Raw genomic sequence first — 19,167 nt, 5'->3', positions numbered from 1 at the left:
GGGTGGCGACCAAGTCTGGAATCCGAGCCGAGGAAGGCGGAAGGAAAGCCCACTTGGGGGGCGGGGATGGGGAGAGGCCCAGAAAAAGTGCAGTTTAGAAATATTAGAAATAAGTCTGAAGGAAGGGGAAAAGGAGGAGAATATTGTGGGCAAGGGGCATTATTGGGGTGGGGTGGGGGGCTTAGTGGTTAATCCAGCAGTGAAATCTGCCACCCTTGGGCGGTATGTAACAGAAGTGGTCAAAAAGAAAGATCAGCCCTCCACTTTGAGCGGGCTTGGGGAAGTGGAGGGCTGGGCAGAGTTCCTGGTCATCTGCAGTGAAAGAAACTATTAACCCACGAGGTCTTCCCTCCCTTCTTTATTAATAGTGAATCATTTCATTAAATGCTGTCTCACTACAACAACTGTGCCAAGATGACTTTTTATCCAAAAAAACAATCAAATACTGTAGTGTTTGTTAGGGGCATTAAAAATATCTTTAAGGAAAAAGATATGATTCTTTTAAATGTACAGTTGGGTTGTTTTTTGTTTTTTTTTTAACTGACGTCGGAGGTTGTAGGAAATGAGCAAGGATTCAAAGTCCTTTCTAACTTTGGAGGTGAAAAGTTTGGGCGATAACACCACTAGGGAAAAACAAAACTGAAAGTTCACCAGCCCCTGGGATCAGAGGTGCTGGAGTCTTTCTCCAAGGGGGTCTGAGATGCAATCCCGGAAAGACCATGTAAACTGTGGATGGCTCTGGCAGGAAATTGCTAGCCAAGTTGATGCTGGAAGACCTCAGGGAGGAGATGGAAACCTGGTTGAAGCAGGTATTTGTTGATTTTTAGGCACTGGCCTGGGGAGGAGCTTGATTTGCTACAAAGTGGAGAACAGAATTATGTTGGGTGGAGGAGGCTTGGCTTCCCAGACACCCAGTTTGTGGATGTTGGAGTAAGAACACTCATTTTCTTGCAAGTATCCAATGAAAAGTGGACTGGAAACCCCAACATGAAAAGGGTACAAAAAGATAAGCGCGGGGGGGGGGGGGGGGGGGGGGGGGAGAAATCAATAGAAATTAGCAAATTGCCTGTTAGGAACAGTGTTGCTCTAGAGTACATGATGTATTAAATTATCCCATCCATCTCTAAAAAAAAAAGTCTCACCTTTTCAGCCAGCCCACGAAAGATTTCCAAAACAAAGCAGATTTGCTATGTAATATGTAGAGAGTTTGGGATTTCAGCAAAACTGTTTTATAAGCTAAGGCCTCAGAAAGAAGATTACTAAAAATAACACCAAGATTGACAAGGCCCGTGAATTCCCCTGCAGTGGAAAAAAAAATCCACAAGCACATTCGCACACTAACCAGTAAGATGTAGGCAAAATAAAAATGTGATGGGGGGGGGGTGACAGACTAGAATCACGGTGACTCCCAACTTTAATATTAATCAGAAAATCAGAAGTAGAGTGAGAAGAGCCTGAAAAGAAGTAAAACAAATGTGTACATTTAATCAGACAGGATTGAATAGGATACAAAGCACAGGACTAATTAGTCTCAGCAGGTAGGACTAACCTTCAGACTTCATAAATAAATAAGGCGGGCACAGTTTCTAAGAGGGAGAGTGGAGACAGAAAGGGGATTATTTCAAGACACCAAGTAAAAACATGAAGAATGAAATGCTTCACTGTTAAATCCATGTACAAATGGATTTAACAGTTTCCTTTTTTTTTAGGCCTTTTCACTTGGTTGCCTTTAGATTTACACATTTAGCGAATGGCCGAAGCTTTTCACACTTGCTAATTGTCATGTGTATACTTAGTGTGCCTAAGTCTGTGTACAGCTTAGACTTTCCTAAGGCCCATTTTAAGGGCTTATTTACTTTAACTGGAACACATTTATAGTAACTCAATTTTATGGCAATTGCTTTCTCCTGTGTGGTAGTATTTTGTTTTTTAATCTAACCCCGATCTGAATTAAGTTGGATAATGAGGTCTTCTATGCCCTTTATAGGACTACCTGGATAATAAAAGCTCATAAATATACTGACTTGAAATTTTAAAGAGTGAACTTATTGTTTTTAATGTCCTGGACTGCATTTTCATCATATGTAAATAGAAGGGCTTTCTTCCGATGATCAGTAATCTCATACATTTGTGCATATCCTTATATTTCTCATTCAAAGGAAACTTGAATCTTTCTTTAAATCTCTGATTTAATCAAGCAATTAAAAGTTATTCCCTAATAGCACATGTGCCACATTTAATTTCGTTGTCTCACACCATAAAAAGGTTTAGGGAGACCAGCAGGCTCTCAGAGGATCAATAACCCCAGAGCCTCTGAAAGGACTTCAGGTGATGTCAGGAGGGGGATAAAGAGAGGAGTTGGGCATGCGACTGCAATTGGCAAAAAGCAAGGCCACCTAGTATTTTAAAAAAAAAAAAAAAGTTGGCTCACAAAGTGGACATGTAATTTATAGATTCGGTGTGAAATTTTAACAGTTGGCATGTGTCCAGGTTGAGACAACTCAGGCACTTCTTTAATAGCTTAAGGGAACTCCTCCCTCTAGATATTTTTTTTCATTGGTTTGAGAGAGAGAGAGAGAGAGGAAGGGAGAGAGAGAAACAGATATCTATTTGTTGTTCCACTTATTTACGCATTCATTGGTTGATTCTTGTATGTTCCCTGACCAGGGATCTGAAATCGAACTTGCAACCTTGTCGTTGAACCCACAGCACTGGCGTCAAACCCACAACTTTGGCATATTGAGACAACACTCTAACCAACTGAGCTACCTGGCCAGGGCCTATCTCTAAATATTGATGACTCCTGGTCTGTAGCAGGAATTCTGAGAAGAGGGAGGAAACTAGACCGGTTCTGACTTTAGCCTGAACTGAGAGATTTTTGCCACGATGGTGTATGCATATCGGCAGGATGGAGGAGAAGCTGTGACCTCTTCCTTTGGAGCCTGCTCTAAGGAGCCAGCCCAGGTCCTGAACTCTAGGTAGTCCGTCCCTCAGTCTCCCTTTCTTTCTCCGTCTCCTCCTCATTTGCTGCTTCTTCGCTTCTCTGTTTACTCCCCCTCTTCAGCCATCCTTCTATTAAATCTTTCTCTGTGGATGTATGTTGATGTTAGTACTACGCATAAAATTAAATGAATAAGTTACCTTTCCAGGCATACGTCCTGATCCATCCCTGTTGGGGAGTGTGAAAAGGATGTTCCAGTTTATATAAATCACCTTTCAGGCACGGGTTCCTCAAGGGGAGTTATGGCAGCGTGTTAGGCACCCTCTGAAAACGTACCGAATGGAGACTGCAGAAATAGGCCATGTTACCTGTGGCCCCTTCGTCCTGTCTTACCTGGCAATTGAAGTAGTTGGACCGGATATGTATCTTCTTAGGTCCTTTTAGCATTCAGAGTCCGTGATTCCATAGTTTCTGCCCCCACCCTGCTGATGTGAGATCAGCACACCAACAAAAGAGACAACCTTGGCAGTTTGGCTTTGGCATTTAGGAGAAGCAAGGATAGCAGCTCAGATTTACCAGAAGTAGAGAATACATGTTGACAACCATAGTCAGCTGCCCCCAATCTCTCGGCAAGATTCCACTAAATTACCCTTGACAGCGATGTGTCCATGGGCACGCACACGCGTGCGCGCGCGCGTGTGTGTGTGTGTGTGTGTGTTCTGTGTGATTTCTCTTTAAAGATCCAGGCTCCAAGATGGATGATCTGTTATCCACTGTGTTGGACTTATCTATGCAGGGAGTGTGCTGACTGATGGAAGCCAAAAAAAAAAAAAATCTAAAAAACATAAGGAAGCTATAACATGAGGAAATGTTTAGAAGCCGAAGTCTTGATTCCACTGTGAGATTTGTTTGCTTTTTGTTCTGCGTGGGTGATGGCTCTTCATTTGGACCTTGAGGAAAGAGCTACTCCCTTCGCCAACATGGGAACGCTAAAAAGTGGACACCTGAGAGTTTTCCATTTTAGCAGGAAGAAGAGGCAGGTAAAAAGGGCCCACTTCACAGGCTTCCTTTAATCCCCCCCCCCCCTGTGATTCTGTCAAGGGATGTGGAAGGCGCACACCCTCTTCCCGAAACCCTGAGGAACACCATTCTGTTCTGGCGTTTTTCTGCAGTGCCTGGCTTGATCACCTTGCTTCAGCTAATGACAGGTCTGGGTAATAAAGTGACAATAATGCCTGACGATCCAAGGGTTAATGGGGAGATGTATGCATTTGTACAGGGTTTCATCACCTGCCTCACGAGCTGATCCCTAGCGCTATAGGCATTTGTGACAGCCTTTCGAAAGACATCAGTCCTCCATAAATATACCTTTCCTATTGACAAGATGTCTTTTAACCCTAATCGTAATGGAAGAAGGCCAATAAATGAAACATTTACTGCATAACTTGCCTTATTTTGGGGTGGTGTACAATTCCTTTCTAGCCGTCTCTAGAAGATGTTTTCAGCCTAATTTGCTCCCTAGAAATTTCGCTTGCTACAGTTATACGTCTGTGACGTCTTATTGCCTGAAGCCAAGTCTGCATAAGAACTTTCTTAAGATATACTTATCCTAATGCCAGGCTACAGGAACCGGCTGCTTTATGCGGAATTGTTTGTGCTGCCCTGATGTACAGCACAGAGACTTCCCCATAGTCATTGCCATAGGGTAGGTCTAAATGTTTCTGAGAAGAGGGGAAAGGCAGTTTTTAAAAGTTTCATCTAGGTTGATTTGTAGAAGTCTTTAGAATTAATAATTGGGTGTGTATTTAACATATTAAAATGCCTGAGGTTTTCTTTCCTTTTTTTTAAAAAAAAACAGCTCCAGTGACCCCCTTCCTTTTTCATGGAACATCCTTGCCGACCCAGACCCTATTGTTATGTTCAGAAATGTCATGGATACGAAATCCCTCTTCACAAAAACATGGACACTATATATATTTTTTTAATGTTTTCAATTTACTGATTGATTTAGAGAGAGATGAAGGGAGAGACAGGGAGGGACAGAGAGAAACATCCATTTGTTGTTCCACTTATCCATGCATTCACTGATTGATTTTTGGATGTGCCCTTAGGGGTCTCAAACCCACAACCTTGGCATATGGGTGTGATACTCCAAGCCACTGAGCTACCCAGCCAGGGTAACATGGACACTTTAAATTGAGATACAGACGATGTCAGCCAGCATTGAGCAATCTCACAAGGTGGTTTTAGTCTTTTTAAGGGACAGAGCAGGTGAAATTTCAGGAGAAGACAATAGCATTGTTCCCCTTTGTAATTTATCTAGGTGTGGGCTGGCACACCTGCTTCTGGCCAAAAGCATCATGGGATGGAGGAAGTGAAGGATCCAAGGAGACTCCCAGGTCCAGAGTGTGACTTCAGACTTGGTCCCTGCAGAAATCCACAGCAGCTTGGAGCTGCAGTCTGTCCTTGAGGAAAGACTAAATCTGTTGATCAAATCACTTGAGACTGGATGAGAATCAGCTACCCCTCCCCTTGGCAAAAGTCCCCATTGTCCCTGTAAATTCCAGTGTTACTAGTGGATTCCAGTTCCTAGTGAAACACTCGTGTGGGCGGAAAGAGGGAAGGAGAATAAATGGTGAGTTCTGGGATTGGGAGGAGTGTGGATTGCTGTATAGAACACAGCCTGCAGCACGGGCTCAGCAACAAGGCTTCAGGTTGACTGTCATCTTAAGCAAACTGTGTTTCTTGGTAGCCTGAGGGCACACTGTAAATACCTAGGGCTGGAGGGGAGGCATTAATCGTTATTTCTTAAAGGTTCCAGGATGCTGAGAGTGAGAGATTGCAATGACCCAAACCCCCCTAAGAAGCACAGGTAGCCCTGGCCGGTTGGCTCAGCGGTAGAGCGTCGGCCTAGCGTGCGGAGGACCCGGGTTCGATTCCCGGCCAGGGCACACAGGAGAAGCACCCATTTGCTTCTCCACCCCTCCGCCGCACTTTCCTCTCTGTCTCTCTCTTCCCCTCCCGCAGCCAAGGCTCCATTGGAGCAAAGATGGCCCGGGCGCTGGGGATGGCTCTGTGGCCTCTGCCCCAGGTGCTAGAGTGGCTCTGGTCGCAACATGGCGAAGCCCAGGATGGGCAGATTATTGCCCCCTGGTGGGCAGAGCGTCGCCCCATGGTGGGCGTGCCGGGTGGATCCCGGTCGGGCGCATGCGGGAGTCTGTCTGACTGTCTCTCCCCGTTTCCAGCTTCAGAAAAAATGAAAAAAAAAAAAGCAGCACAGGTACCCTGCCCATCCATCCCATGGACACGTGGTCTTTCTCTGCGCCTGTGCACTCAGACCCTGATTCTCCCACGCTTTCTTGATGGCCTGGGTTCTTGGACGTCTTCCCATGGCACAGGCACACACATTCCTTGCTCACCCAGCCCAGGGCTCTGCTCCGTGAGAAACCCAAGTCCTGGGCCCAGCGGAACCAGCAGAGGTCCCACTCTTCTCCCTTCTCCTTCCTCTCAGTGTTCAGGGGCTGGGGGCCTTGTGAGCGATGGTGTCTATGCTCCTGGGAGACCCTTCTGAGCCCCTCTGGGCCCTGCTGCCCACCCCAGCCCCCGAAAACCAGGGTGACAACTCTCTGGAAACCAGATGGGGTGTTTCTTAGGGAAAGCTCTCATATGAATGTCTTTCAGACTTTTCTTTATTTTAATGTGTATTTTATTGATTTTAGCGAGAGGAAGGAAGAGAGAGGAGCATCCATCTGTTCCCGTATGTGCCCTGACCAGGGATTGAACTTGCAACCTCTGCGCTTGGGGACCATGCTCTAACCAACGGAGCTATCCAGCCAAGGCGCCTTTTCTTTGAAGGAAACTTGCACACCTCTCTGTACAAGAAGCACCTTACTATTTTATTTTTTATTTCTTTATTTAAATTTTTATTTTTCAATTACAGTTTACATGCAGTATTATTTTGTATTAGTTTCAGGTATACAGCATAGTGATTAGATAATTATATCAGAAGCATTTTTTAATGTGGTCTCCTGGCTGTTCACGTTGTTTTGTTGCTGTCTACAAAATAGCAGGTACAGTAGAGTTCTTTCTTTAAAAAAAATTATAATTGTTTGTTAAAAATACTTAACAGGGCCCTGGCCGGTTGGCTCAGCGGTAGAGCGTCGGCCTGGCGTGCGGGGGACCCGGGTTCGATTCCCGGCCAGGGCACATAGGAGAAGCGCCCATTTGCTTCTCCACTCCCTCCCCTCCTTCCTCTCTGTCTCTCTCTTCCCCTCCCGCAGCCAAGGCTCCATTGGAGCAAAGATGGCCCAGGCGCTGGGGATGGCTCCTTGGCCTCTGCCCCAGGCGCTAGAGTGGCTCTGGTCACGGCAGAGCGACACCCCGGAGGAGCAGAGCATCGCCCCCTGGTGGGCAGAACGTTGCCCCTGGTGGGTGTGCTGGGTGGATCCCGGTCGGGCGCATGCGGGAGTCTGTCTGACTGTCTCTCCCCCGTTTCCAGCTTCAGAAAAATACAAAAAGAAAAAAAAAATACTTAACAGGACCCTGGCCAGGTGGCTCAGTCGTCAGCGCACTGAGGTCACGGGTTCAGTCCCTGGTCAGGGCACATACAAGAAGCAATCAATGAGCGCACAACTAAATAGAACTAAGCAGAACAACCAATTGATGCCTCTCTCTCTCTCTCTCTCTCTCTCCTGTTTCCTCTCTCTCACTCTCTCCCTTCCTCTCACTCTCTCTGAAATCAATGGAAAAATTAAAAAAAAATTAAAATATTGTGCCAAAATACCAAGCATTTTTTTAGATGATAAAATTTGGGGTAATTTTTGAGTTCATTTTTACGGTTTTTCTTTACTATCTGGTTTTGTTTGGTTTTAACAACTGGGTAGAGATTATTTGCATAACCAGAGAAAAAGAATGCGCTTTTCTTTGTTTTAAGAATTAAATGCTTTGGTTTCTCGTCTCCTAGTCACATTTCCCTACTCACAATGGGGATATTTCAAGGTAACTGTTGCTTACGTTGCATCCACTGTATAATTTGAAAGCTCTGTTTGTCATATTTGCTCTCATACTTGAGTTTCAAAGCACACAAATAACAAATGACTCCATTTCCCTCCTTTCATTTAAAAGTAAGTAACGAACCCTGTGTCCCTAAAATGTGCTGGGAAACCTGCATGCAGGGGTCTTTGGGGCAGCCCCTCCTTCTACAAAGCCCCTCCTCACACCTCGTTCTGCTTGCTACTCACGACACCTTGTGAGGTGGAGAAAGCAAACATAATCACCCCCATTTTACAGATAAGGAAACCGAGGTTCAGTTTTTATGGGAAACTGAGGCATCAATCACATAGCCGGGCCATGATTGAAATTCAAGGTCCTAACTCCAAATCCAGGTCTTCTTTGGCTACTTTCCAACAGACAACAGAATCACCCTCACCAGTTTTCTGTGATATTCTGATGGTATACATATAAAGAAAATTTAGGCAAAAACATAAGTACTTATAGTTTCCTTCAAAGCAAAACTCTCCCCTAACCCTCAGCCACGTGGTGCAGTAGCTTCCGTTTGGCCCAAGGCCCGTCCATTTCTCCCCCCACTTATGCTATTTCAGAGATGCCCAGGGCTCACTCCTCAGTTTACCCCCTTCCTCACCCCTCACCCCCAAACAGTGCTGGCTTTCTTAACTTGGGTGCTGTCGAACATTTGGGGATGAATGCCTCGTTGTTGTGTACAACTGTCCTGTGGGGTGTCAGCCATTGAGCAGCATCTGTGGTCTCTACCCCACTAGTTGATGGTGGCACCTCCCCCCCTAAGTTGTGACAGAAAAAATATCTCCAGAAAGTGACATATGTCCCCTTGGAGGAGTGAGCTAAATGAGCCCCAGTGGAGAGCCACTGCTCTACACCGGACTCCCCTTCTCGAAGGAGTAAGATGAACTTGATCACTTTAGTAAGTCAGTTCTCCACTAATGAGGGGCCCCATCCCCCACTAAAAACTAAGTAATGAACCCCATGCACACACAACGTGCTCAGCCAACCAGGGGCTGTATCAGGATGGCCCTGGACCATTTTTTCCAAACTGCCACCTTCACTCCCTATTGAGAACCTAAGCCCTGCACAGGAAGACATCTTGGTTTCACCAGAAGGGTTTATGTTACATCTTGGCTCTGCCATAGAGGAATGTGTGACCTGGGGCCCTGTCTATTAAGTCATTCTGCCTCTCTTTTTTCATCTATAAAATGGGGTCATAACACCTACTGCATCTGCGTGTTATCTTGAGGATTCCGGGAGATAACAGTGGAATTGCCTTGATCACAGAGGCTTTTCCATCAGGGCAGGAGTCCTTTCTTGCCTCCCCTCTCCAGGTGGAGGGCGAATGCCAGGATTTAGCAACAGTACACCTTCGCTCTTGTCACTGTTATTCAATTCTAGCCCTCCTCCATTGTAGCTACACTATGAAAAGGAAAGGCGCCTAAGCTTATAAAAAACACATCTGGAATGGTGGCCTTCAGCACCAAAAACAAGCTGGGGAGTGACAGTGAAGAGGCCAGCCCCCCCCCCCCCGACAGTCTCCCAACTACCCTCCTCTCCCTCCCCCCCATCCCACTCCCCCTCTCCAGGCACGTTCCTCCCACCCCAGTTAGGGCAGCACAGGACACATTTCAAAAGCCCCAAGGCTTCATCTCAATTGTCTAGTAATTTAATAATCCAGAGCCCTTTGCAAACACTAATTAAGCAAGAGCACTATTCCCTGTGAGGGCAGCCAGCCACCCTCCCAGCCCTTGGCCCTGCTTTCAAATGGGAGGCAACTGAGAGGTGGCTCCCAGGGAAAGTGGTTTGCCTGGGGCTGGAGAGGAAAGACGGGAGGAAGCTGTGTCCAGAGGGAAGAGAGGAATTCCAGGTGGAAGGACTTCGGGGACTTGGTCCAGGGAAGCTGCTTCTGGGGACTCTGGGCAGGTGAGGCTGCATTAGGCCAGGGGCTCCTCTAACTCTCCCTTTCTCAGGAAGGGTGTCCAAGAACCCCTTGAGAATCTGAAGCCAGGGTAAGCCTCTCTCACTGGGAAAATGCACTCACACTTCAATTTTTGCAAATACTTTCTGGACTTCATGAGGAATACTCTTGTAAATATCAAATACAATCATAAGGGAAGTCTTATGTCTGTTGAATCTCGTACCATTTCAGAAGCAGTTTCCAATAGGCAAGCCGTTGAGTATGGAAGTGAACTCTGGGGGTTCTACAGTGATGGGTTTGAACCTACCCATGCCACCCATTTGCCCGGTTGCCTTGTTCCCAACACTTCTATTCCCTCGAGCATAAAGTGGAGTTAGTATAATTGCTCTTATTAAAATCATTCCCATTTTTAGAGATAAAAAATTTGAGACTTGGAAAAATTGGACCAAACTCACTTAAGTCAGGGCTATGATTTGAAACCAGAACTTCTGACTCTTTATATATCACTCAACCTCTTTATTAAAACTTTTAAAGTTTTTTGTTGAAATATATATAATATTCATGTAGTAAAATGCAAAAAATTTAAACATTTACCTTGATGAATTTTTAGAAACAGACACACCCATGTAACTACTATCTAGATCAGGGGTCCCCAAACTACAGGCCGCATGCAGCCCCCTGAGGCCATTTATCCGGCCCCCACCGCACTTCCGGAAGGGGCACCTCTTTCATTGGTGGTCAGTGAGAGGAGCATAGTTCCCATTGAAATACTGGTCAGTTTGTTGATTTAAATTTACTTGTTCCTATCGCTTCTCGGCCTTTTGGCTAAGATCAAGTGTAAATTTTCTTGTTCTTTATTTTAAATATTGTACTTGTTCCCGTTTTGTTTTTTTACTTTAAAATAAGATATGTGCAGTGTGCATAGGGATTTGTTCATAGTTTTTTTTTATAGTCGGCCTTCCAACGGTCTGAGGGACAGTGAACTAGCCCCCTGTGTAAAAAGTTTGGGGACCCCTGATCTAGATCAAGATAATATATTATCAAAACCACGGAAGCCATCCTGGTGCGCCCTCTAAATCAGTGGTCCCCAACCCCCAGGCTGCGGACCGGTACCGGTCTGTGGGCCATTTGGTACCGGTCCGCAGAGAAAGAATAAATAACTTCCATTATTTCCGTTTTATTTATATTTAAGTCTGAACGATATTTTATTTTTAAAAAATGACCAGATTCCCTCTGTTACATTCGTCTAAGACTCACTCTTGACGCTTGTCTCGTAAGTTTGACAATTATATTTTAAAATACCACAGTTTTTACACTGGTCGCATAATTTTATTTTGTGCATTTATCCATCCCACCCTAAAGGCCGGTCCGTGAAAATATTTTCTGACATTAAACCAGTCCGTGGCCCAAAAAAGGTTGGGGACCACTGCTCTAAATCAGTGGTAGTCAACCTGGTCCCTGCCGCCCACTAGTGGGCGTTCCAGCTTTCATTGTGGGTGATAGTGGAGCAACCAAAGTATAAATAAAAAGATAAATTTAACTATAATAAGTTGTTTTATAAAGATTTATTCTGCCAAACTTAGCGAAAATCCTACATAAAGTAATTGGTAAGTAATTATTATATGCTTTAACTTGCTGTAACTCTGCTCTATAAATTTTATAAAGTAAAGTTACTTCCCTACTTTATAAATCACCATTACTGTGGAACTGGTGGGCGGTTAGAAAATGTTACTACTAACAGAGATACAAAAGTGGGCGGTAGGTATAAAAAGGTTGACTACCCCTGATCTAGGATGTATTCTATTGGTTCTAGCTTCCTTTGCTTAGCATTATCTCCATGAAAGTCAACAATGTAGCAATAGCTCTTTTTCATGACTATAAAATATTCCACTGTAGACAACAGAATGTGAATTTATAAACATATTTGTTGTATATTATAAATATACACACATAATAAATATGAATTTATTTATCCACCCTACTGCAGATGAAAACTTTGGGTTATTTTTAGACAACACTAACAGGGCTACTATAAGTATTCTTCTACATATCTTTTTCTTACTATATGAATGCATCTCTATTGGATATAGAGCTTGGAATAAAATTCCTGTGACATCAAGGTATGCATGTGTTCCTCTTTTAACAGATGGTAGTAAATTTTTCCAAAGCTGGTGAACCAGTTTATTCAAGAATTGAATAAATTTTACAGAGGGATCAAGTTGCTTTACCCAGTATTCAGTGTCCCCGTCTTATGGTGAGTGTATGGTGGGATCTCATTGTAATTTTAATTTGCATTTTCCTGATGACTAGTTCCATTCATCATCTTTTCACATGCCTATTGTCTAGTGACATATTCTTTTTACTGAAATGCCTGTTTAAGTCTTGCCCATTGAAGAAAATGGTTTGTCTGTCTTTCTCCCATTGATTTATAAAAATTCTTTATATATATTAGATTCATGTTAGCATTATATATTTTTCAGTTCTTTTGTTTTCAATCTATTCCTGTGTCTTTACACTTAAAATCATTATCTTGTAGGCATCACATAATAAGTCTTGCTTTTTATCCAATCTGACAATTTCTGCCTTTTTTTTTTTTTTTTTCTGAAGTTGGAAACGGGGAGGCAGTCAGACAGACTCCCGCATGCGCCTGACCGGGATCCACCTGGCTTGCCCACCAGGAGGCAATGCTCTCCCCATCTGGGGTGTCGCTCTGCTGCAATCAGAGCCATTCTAGCGCCTGAGGCAGAGGCCACAGAGACATCCTCAGCGCCGGGACAAATTTTTGCTCCAATGGAGCCTTGGCTGTGGGAGGGGAAGAGAGAGACAGAGAGGAAGGAGAGGGGGAGGGGTGGAGAAGCAGATGGGCGCCTCTCCTGTGTGCCCTGGCCGGGAATCGAACCCTGGACTCCTGCACGCCAGGCCGATGCTCTGCCACTGAGCTAACCGGCCAGGGCCAGTTTCTGCCTTTTAATTGGAACATTTAGTCTGTTTATGTTTAATGTGAATGTTGTATGATTGGGTTTAAATTTACCATCTTGCTATTTGTTTTTGATTTGCCATACCTGTTTGTTTGTTTTTTCCTTTTCTTTTGGATTAATTGACCATTTTTATGATTTCACTTATCACCTGTGCTGGTTTATTAGCTATAACTAATTCACTAATTATTATATTATTTTGATGTTGCTGTAGGGTTTACAGTATATATATTTAACATGTCACTAGTGATATTATTTCTCTATACATATGGTATAAGAACTTACAATGATATACTTCCATTTCTCCTCATCCAGACTTTGTGTTATTGTCAAATGTTTTACAAATATAATGTGTATTATAAATATGTTCACATATTACAAACTTCACAATACATTATAAGTATTTTTACTTTGAACAGTCAAATATATTTGTTAAATGCTTAAATAATAAGGAAAAAGTCTCATAGTGACCCATGTAGTTAACATTTCTGGTACTCTTTATTCCTGGGTGTAGATGCAAATTTCCAACTAATGCAATTTTCCTTCTTCCTGAGGGGCTTCCTTTAATGTTTCTTATACTATGTGATGAATTCTTTCAACTTTTGTGTGTCTAAAAAAGCATTTATTTCACTTTTGTTTTTGAAAGATATTTTTGCTGAGTATAGAATTCTAAGTTGCCAGTGTAGGTTATTTCATTTTATTTTCAGTACTTTAAAGATTTGGCTCCATTGTCCTCTGCTGACTTGTATTGTTTCAGACAAGAAAAGAATTCTTCTCTCATCTTTATCTTTGTTCCTATTGTGTAGTGTCCTTTTTTTTATTTTTTATCTCTGGCTGCTTTTAAATGTTTTATTTTTCTTACTGGGTTTAGGCCATTTTGTTAAGATATATCTTGATTCTGTAATTTTATTCTTGTGCTTGTGTGTGGGTTTATTGAGCCTTTGGGCCTCAATAAACCCTTGGGCCTTTGGGTTTATTTATTTATGTATTTATTATCAAATTTGAAAACTGTTTTTTCATTATTTCTTCAAATATTTTCATTCTTTGGGGACTATTATTTCTTTCTTTCTGGACTGCTGGAAGTTGTCCCATAGTGCAATGATGCTCTGTCTATATTTTAAGGTCTTTTTTTTAACTTGTGCTTTATGTTAAATAGTTTGTATTGCTGTTTGCAAGTCCGCAGATTATTCTTCTACAGTATGTAATCTGCTATTAGTCCTGTCTAGTGTCTTTTTCATCCTAGATAGAGTTTTCATCTCCAGAATTTCAAATAAGGTTTTTTTAATATCTGTCTTTGATGTTTCTACTTAATATGCTCAATCTTTCCTATAGCTTCTTGAATATATGGCTGTTTTAATGTCCCTGTATACTAATTCTATCATCAGTATTATTTCTGAATCAGTTTTGACTGATTGATTTCCATTCTCATTGTGGGTTGTATTGTCCAGCTTTTCCGCATGCCTGGTAACTTTTGATCACATGCTAGACATTGCAAATTTTACTTTTTTTGGTACTGGATATTTTTATATTCTTATAAATATTCCAAATACTCTTGGCTTTGTTCTGAGACATAGTTAAGTTTGATTTTTCTTTTTTGAAGCCTTGTGGTGTGAGAACAGAGTAGCATTTAATTTAAAGAAAAATTTTCCCAACCACTGAGACAAAACCATTCTGAGCACTCCATCTGTGGATTATGAGGTTTTCTAGTCTGGTTGAGAAGATAGGGTGAGGACTTGTTCCCTCCAAGAGCTGTTCCTTCTAATCCTTTTGGCGATTCTTCTCCTGGCCGTGGACAGTTTCTTCCCAACCACTGTGCTGATCAGCATGCGGGCAGAGGCTCAGGGGAGACGCCCTGTGGGTCTCCAGCTCCCCCTTTGTACGGCTCTCCTCCTGGAGGTTCCGCTTTGCAAACTCTGGCCACCTTGGCCTCCCGTTCCTTCTAGTTTCTCTTCTCAACTCAGGGGAACCACCAACTCCCCATCCTTGCACACAGCCTGGAAAATTCTCCAAGCAGTAAACAGGCAGTATCACAGTGCCTGTAGAGTTTGTTTCCCACCTATCGGGGACCATTGCCTGTCAATGGGTTTTTTTTTGTTTGTTTATTTTGTTGGGGTTTTTTGGTTGTTGTATTGCAAGAGAGAGAGGGACAGACAGGGATGGACAGACAGGAAGGAAGAGAGGAGAAGCATCAACTGGTAGTTGTGGCACCTTAGGTGTTCATTGATTGCTTCTCATACATGCCTTGATTGGGGGGGGGAAGCTCCAGTCTAGCCAGTAACTCCTTGCTTAAGCCAGTGACCTTGGGCTTCAAGCCAGTGACATTAGGCTTCGAGGCAACGAGTGACCTTTGGGCTCAAGCCATCCACCAAGAGATCATGTCAATGAGCCCACACTCAAACCGGTGACCTCAGGATTTTGAACCTGGGTCCTCAGCATCCCAGGTTGATGCTCTATCCACTGTGCCACCACCTAGCCAGGTGAGTGATAATGTTTTAAAAACTATAGTTTCGTGTCCTTCGTGTGGCCTTTTATTTATTCATTTATTAAATTTCCATATTTTTTAATTTTTTTTAAATTTTATTGATTGATTTTACAGAGAGAGGAGAGGAGAGAACAAGAAGTATCAAGTCATAGTTGCTTCACTTTAGTTATTCATTGATTGCTTGTTGTATGTGCCTTGACCAGGCAAGCCCAGGGTTTTGAATCGGCAACCTCAGCGTTCCAAGTCAATGCTTTATCCACCGCGCCACCACAGGTCAGGCACGTGTGGCCTTTTAGTTGTCTGAGACAGAAGGGTAAATCTGATCCCTTTACAATCTTGGTCACTAGTGGAAGTCTGCAGTCAATTCTATATATTTTAATTAAAGCATTAAAGAAAAAAATATGTCACCCATAAAATTTAATTTTATAAAAATTTTAAAAATTAAATCAAGAGGCCCTGGCCGGTTGGCTCAGTGGTAGAGCGTCGGCCTGGCGTCCAGAAGTCCTGGGTTCGATTCCCAGCCAGGGCACACAGGAGAAGCGCCCATCTGCTTCTTCACCCCACCCCTCTCCTTCCTCTCTGTATCTCTCTTCCCCTCCTTCAGCTAAGGCTCCATTGGAGCAAAGATGGCCTGGGCGCTGGGGATGGCTCTGTGGCCCTGCCTCAGGCGCTAGAGTGGCTCTGGTTGCAACATGGCGACGCCCAGGATGAGCAGAGCATCGCCCCCTGGTGGGCAGAGCGTCGCCCCTGGTGGGCGTGCCAGGTGGATCCCTGTCGGGCGCATGCGGGAGTCTGTCTGACTGTCTCTCCCCGTTTCCAGCTTCAGAAAAATACCAAAAAAAAAAAAAAAAAAAAAATTAAAAAAAAATTAAATCAAGAATAATATGGACTCTGAGAAGGTGTCCATGTCCTTCACCAGATGGCCAGAGGGGACCGTGACATGAAAAAGGTTAAGAACTGCTACTCAGCACCTCATCTATTAGTCATACATTTTTTAATCTCTTTTTTTTTTCCAGATGCACGGATTTTGCCCAGGACAGATGAGACAAGGCCTGCGCTGCTTCTGGGCCCCCGGAAGCTGGCTCCAAGCATGGTGGAGAACGTGAGCGTGGTCTCTGGAAGGCCTGGGTCCCTGAGTTTTCCCCCAGAGCAGGCCCCATGTCTCTCTCCACGTTGGTTGCGTCTCTGTTGCTTCTCTCAAAGACATCTGTAAACCTTCTGCATGCTGTAGGCAAGTGTGTCATGGAGTTTTAATTTCAGAGCAAACTGATTGTGAAACTTTTTTCTCTCTCTCCATGCCCTTCCTGGAAACACTTCCCATCTCCTTGCAGACTCTGCCCCATTTCCCCCTCCTCCATAATTAGGGCTAAGCTTCCTGATCCTTTGCCTGGTGAAGGCATCCACTGCACACCCTACCTAGCACAGCATGTTTTGCTAATCCTGGTGCAAAGTCAGAACAGGTTGGAGGTCTCTCCTGCCTCTGATTGACAAAGGAGTTGGAGGCGGGACCGGCTCCCACCTGGAAACTGTTCATTAGTCCTATATATTGCCTGGTATTCCAAGTCTCCTCTAACTCCTTTAGGGAGACTGGAACTACCTGGGCTGCTCTGTACAGACAAGTGAAATGAACACATTAGCCTTAGTAAGCAGGTCTGTGGGACCGAGGCAGGAGCGGTTCCTTCTATAGAGATCAGCACTGATAAGGCCCCAAAACTGAGTGAACTGCTAGTCTAGCTTCAAGCCCAGAAGCATCTTTCTCTAAATCTCTCTTCTTGCCTGGGTTTAAGGGATCTTCCCTGGGGTGGGGTAGGGGCTGGGGGGGTCACAGAGCCATCAGCAAATCATAGCCTAGTAGGCAGGGTTCCAAAATCCAGCCTGGACATCCATGCATATTTTTCTCCCTTCAGTAAATATATGAGCACCCACCGTATCCCAGTTCTTACACTGGGCACTGAGGACAGAGTAATGAGCAAAACCAAGCTCTGCATTTCTACCTTATGTGGGGCTCGCCATCTCACTGAGACAGACCCTGGCATGTGTCCGACTGGCTGACTGGCTGTCTACGTGCACACCTGTACATACAATATATCATTCTATGTATATGTTTATATGCACATGGATGTAAAATGTGACTGTGATACGATTCAGAGACCAGGAATTAGGGTGAACTGACCTGGTCAGGGAGCTCAGGAGGTGCCCTCATGACTCTGCTGAGATCGGAGGGATGAGAAGGCCTTAATTAGGGAAAGAGGGGGAAGGTGGGTGTTGCAGGTAGAAGAGAACAGAAGATGTAAAGGCTCTGGTGACTGAGGAAGCAGGCGTGTGTGCTGACTGCACTTTCCAGTGATGCCTGCTTCACTGCAGGGTACTACACAGCCCTGCTTACCACGTGACCCTGATACTCCATCGAGAAGTGCGGTCTGTGTTTCCACCCCTTGAGTTTTGGTGGGCCTGTGACTGCAGCAGAGCACGTGCCATAGACCTTCAAGATGAAATCTAAACCTGCCTGGTCCCTGGACACCTAGCCACCTTGCTGTGAGGCAGCCACGCAAGCACATGGAAAGGTCCCAGGTGAAGACACAGATGGCAAAAGGTGTCACTCTTCAGGCACGGGAATAACCGCCCCATCAGGGGATTCCAGCCCCATCTTTGAGCTGCCACAGCTACCATAAAGTGGAGCAGAGACGAACTGCACCCACCAGGCTCTTTCTAAATTGCATAATTGTGAGCAAAATAAATATTGTCATTGTTCTAAACCACTAAGTTATCGGAGTGTTTCGCTCTGTCACTGTGGATAACGGTGTGTACCGGGCACCGCGAGAAGGCCAGTGGAGAAGAGCACACACAACTCGGAGGAATCCTCTGTGAGCTGAGCATGACAAAGAAAACAGGGCTGCATCCAGAACATCCCAGTAACACTAGGAAAGCCCCCTGGAGGCCCACCTACTCGACCATACTTGGGGCCCTGGCTAGATCGATCGTGTAAGGTCTCAGAGATGCACTCCGGTCATTCTTCTAGGAGCTAAGGGGAACTAGATAAAGGCACCAGTGACGTGATTCCTACCACTTAAGGTCAGAGGCTCCGAAGAAACTTCCAATAGCTACTGTCCTTAGATTTCAGGGTCTATTTTCAAGGAGAAAATGGGGCCAGAAAAGTTAGCTTCCCGTTCTTTAATATTTTTTCTTCTATAAAAGATGGAGATAATTTCTCCCATTGACAGGCTCAACTCTTCTTACAGACTCATCTCAGTTCCAGCCTAACCCAGAACAGTTCAAAGATGGCTGAAAGTGAAGATTACACTGAAATCTGGTTCCCTTGTCTTTCTGAGCCCTGCATCCTAGTGGTGTGGTTCAGTGTCTCAGCTACTTCAGATGTAGATTTCTGCTCTAATCTCTGTATTCTCTTCTCTTCAGTCTCTGCTCACTGTGACCTGATTGCTAAGGGAACAGCCTTCAGTGCCCACCAGGTCACGTAGAGGGCTGTGGCCAGTGAGACCACATACTGACTCAAGGGTGTGCTGAACAAACCATGGGGTGGACTGTGGGAGACACTTTTGGCTGCACGCTCAATGCCATTCTCCCCTGTCTTCCTGGCTAATGGAATCCTGATTTTGTCCACCTTAACCAGGCCAACACAGCCTTTCTAGAGGCTGAGCTCTTCCCTGAGCCCAGGGCATTGAAGCTTGATTGACCTAAGCCAGTGGTTTTCAACCAAAGAGCTGCAAGCATTACAATACCTGACTATTCAGTCAGGGGCATGGACCTCTTTTCCCTTAGATTGTCAGATAAACAAAATGACAACAGACAATACAACAATAGCCATTAGACA

General features: G+C 44.3%; 1 long non-coding RNA gene across 5 annotated transcripts; it reads left to right on the top strand.

Annotated features, from left to right (window-relative positions):
• The first annotated feature begins 618 nt into the window (after positions 1-618).
• Positions 619-18,167, top strand: LOC136310121 (uncharacterized). Of its 5 annotated transcripts, XR_010726510.1 has the most exons (6): positions 619-809; positions 5,265-5,576; positions 6,661-6,815; positions 6,909-7,011; positions 12,028-12,135; positions 16,355-18,167. It is a non-coding gene; the product is annotated as an uncharacterized lncRNA (long non-coding RNA). The 5 variants fall into 5 exon arrangements; XR_010726507.1 differs by having other exon boundaries at positions 6,661-7,011; XR_010726508.1 differs by lacking the exon at positions 619-809 and adding an exon at positions 3,813-3,981 and having other exon boundaries at positions 6,661-7,011.
• Positions 18,168-19,167: the final 1,000 nt, after the last annotated feature.

This window comes from Saccopteryx bilineata, chromosome 7 (assembly GCF_036850765.1).
Source record: "Saccopteryx bilineata isolate mSacBil1 chromosome 7, mSacBil1_pri_phased_curated, whole genome shotgun sequence".
Taxonomy (NCBI): Eukaryota; Metazoa; Chordata; class Mammalia; order Chiroptera; family Emballonuridae; genus Saccopteryx; species Saccopteryx bilineata.
The sequence above is the reverse complement of the archived record's forward strand: the minus strand, read 5'-3'. Positions and strand labels throughout refer to the sequence as shown.